Consider the following 3,588-nt stretch of genomic DNA (forward strand, 5'->3'; position numbering starts at 1 on the left):
CTTCCCCTTCCAAATCATATATCTTATAAGTCCAAGGAACCGTATCTATTACATCAACAATTTTAAAAAGCTCGTTGGTCCATCTTTTAATATAACCTTTTTCAAAATGAGATTTCCACCTATATATTCTTACGATATCACCAACTTTGAACTTAGGTTTTCTGACATTAATCTCTTTTTCATATTTTAATTTTGTAAATGTTTCTGATGGTTTCATATTTGTTGCCGTGTGAATCGTGTCATTATACTTATCCACAATATCCTGAATAAAAGATGACCATTGTTGTGAACCGAGTTGTGTGAATTTTTTATATAGTCTCTCTTTTAAGGTACGATTAAAACGTTCAACAACAACTGCCTTCCCTTCATTAAAGGTAATGTATAATGTAATACTGTTATTTTTTAGAAAATTCATAAATGTCTTGTTATAAAACTCTCTACCCTCATCAGTCCACAATTTTTTAGGTTTTCTCTTACTTTTATTAAATATCTGTTGAAAAGCTAACATAAGAGTATTACCTGTTTTGTTTTTTAAAGGGACAACCCACGCATATCTACTCCTCAAATCAATAACGGTTAAAGCATACTTGTACCCCTTATCATTATTGAGTTCAATCAAATCAGCAGACCAGATATAATCTACTTCCTTGTAATAAACTTTCCTTCTCTGAAACTTTGTGAATATTGGTTTATGTAATTCATCAGCTAATTGCTCTTCAGTCTTAATGGCATCATTAGAGCCTATAAGTTTTTTGAATTTCCAAGCCCAAGTTTCAATTTAGCACTGATCATCTTCTTCACAATGAACCGATCAACTTTTTCTCTCAAGGTTGGATTTTGTATCAGAGACAAATTATACAACATTTCTCTATCAGCTTCATGCTTTTCTTCCAACGTTGTGGTATTCCCATAATCAATATCGTGTCTCATGCACACTTCATCAACTCTATTGATAGGCTTACTCCAGAATTTAGGATTATCTGCCTCATCTAATCTTTTATCCAAGTTTGTGACTGGACCACAGAAAGAATACCCTGGAAGATGTAATTCCCCTGGTATTCCAGTAGTTGTAAATTTACTTTTGTATATCTCCTCCGAGTTTGTGTTTGGAGATAAATTGATTTTTTTTTGAAGCACACACCGAACATATACCTTTTTGTATAACCCTGTTATTTTTACTTTTAATATATGAAATATTTTTAGTATTAGTTTTCTTTTTACATTTGAGACAATAACTCATTTATTTATGAGAAAAATTCCTGCAGAGTGCAAAAACCTTTTTAGTTTCCAACATGCACATTTGAATCTTAATTTTTAAAACATAAAGAATCCTTAGAAATGCCTTCACTCTCTCCTCCATTTATTTTAGAAAAAACTTGAATTAAAATGAATAGCTTGGCGATGTCAATAGTCTTGTCGAAAGTATTGCAAATAGACTTGTCAATTCTTTGTTTTCCTCCTCGGTGGGTTGAGTTATTTTCTGTAATACCCCTAATCTTTTTTTAATCTCACTGGTTTCCATATTTTGATATTTATTTTGTCTCGCTCTTTCCTCCCTCTCCTCCCTCTCTCTTCTCTCTTTCCTCCCTCTCTCTTCTCTCTTTCCTCCCTCTCCTCCTTCTCTCTCTTCTCCCTCTCCTCCTCTCTCTTGTCCCTCTCCTCCTTCTCTCTCTTCTCCCTCTCCTCCTCTCTCTTCTCCTTTTCCTCCTTCTCTTTCTTCTCCCTCTCCTCCTTCTCCTTTTCCTCCTCTTCCCTCTCTTCTTCAACTCCTTCCTCATCCCTTACTATCCTTGAATCGCTTACACCCCATAGAATATTATACATATATTCATCAGGATTTCTTGTTATTCTTGTATCCAAAATAATTTTTTTTTACAACAGGAAACCAATAAAATTTATTTTGAATTTCTAAAAGAGCCTTACCTTTTCTTAACCTTATAATTTTTTCATTATTAACATTCTAATTAAATCTAAAGTTGTCGGTTTATCAACATCAGCATAATGCCAATCTTTTATTGAAAATACCTCATTCTTATGTTGTAGAACATATTTATTAAAATACCGAATACCCTTTTCTTGAAGGTATGCTTGAACACAGAAATGATAATTTTCGTGAAGCCTTCTTGCTGTCATTTATGTATTAGAAATATATGTTAGAATAATATTATGGCACGAAACACCTCCCCATCTTCCCATAGTTAAATCATTTTGTATTTCCTTACTTATTATATATAATCCTGTTTTTTCTGTTTTCATGAGATAAACAAGGGCAAAACCATTATTATATTTACCCTTATTAAATTCTTTTATTTGTTGTTTACTAATCGTAGCCCCACAAAACTCATTCTCGATACCAAGTGGATAATATTCTTCTTTACGAGACTGATTTAATTGTTCCAGGTCTTCGAGGTTAATTTTAAATGACCAATTATACCCTAAATCATTCATATCATACCCCCATTGTTCTATTCTCATACAAACGATACGCCCTTCTTTATAAAAAATTATTTTAATTCGAACTGTGAATTCTGTATGACCTGGAGATAATATCAACACTTCTGTATCTTTGGAATACACGGCTGTTTTATTTAAGTATATATATTGTGATAAATCGCTTAATCTCACCAAGTCATTCGCGTCAGTCGGGCTTGGATAATTTTTTAATTTATAAGCATTTTTCATGTTAATATTTTTGGTTATATTATATTTATGTCGTTCAGTCTGTGCCTTTGTGTAATAATTTGATAAATCAATATCCAGTTCTTGAGATACACCAAAGATAGAACCATCTTTACCAACATAAGTCATTTATATTAGATTAAAAATAATATCATAAAATTTTTTATTTTTGTTGAGTTGAAATAACACATATAGACATAATTGACCACAACACTTAGAATTTAATTCTTGGACTTGAAATGTTTGATAAACACCATTCTGTCAGAATTTTATGACTTCAACAGGTGGTGGAAGACCAAAACTATCAAAATAATATTTGTCTTGACTATTAAAAATACAAACCCAATGAGAACCGTTCCCATTATTATCTTCTAAGTTCATAATAATAATATTCTTTGTATGTTTCGGCACATTTGTTAATTCATCTCTCATACAAATAACCACATTATGAATTTTTAATTTCTTACAATATTTGACAAGTTGTAAATTTGATGTTGTATTCTTTCCAAATTTTTCCAACCACTCATCAATGCTCATTTATTTATTAGAAAGATATAATCCATTACCTCTTTTCGTTAATTTTACACCTGCTTGTGCAATAGAAGAAAGCATATCTCCAACTAACAATCTAGCTTTATCAGGCAGACCTTCAAGTTTTTCAGCAAAATCTACAATTACGCCACTTCCACTAATTTGTTTCTCCAACTCTTTGTTATGTCTTTCCAATTCTTTTTGAGCCTGGAGTTGAGCCTTCCTTTCGTTGGCAGTTTTCACCGCTGTTGAAATACCACCCGTCAATGCTCCAATCGCACTTAAACCAGCAAATAAAGGAATTAGAAATGGGAGAAATCCTCCACTCGTCTCTCTTATTGAATATTTTTTCAACATTGGTTTTGTCATTTTAATTTT

This window comes from Eptatretus burgeri, unplaced genomic scaffold (assembly GCF_056783735.1).
Source record: "Eptatretus burgeri isolate ZD-2024b unplaced genomic scaffold, Ebu_testis_v1 Ebu_testis_scaffold_149, whole genome shotgun sequence".
NCBI lineage: Eukaryota > Metazoa > Chordata > Myxini > Myxiniformes > Myxinidae > Eptatretus > Eptatretus burgeri.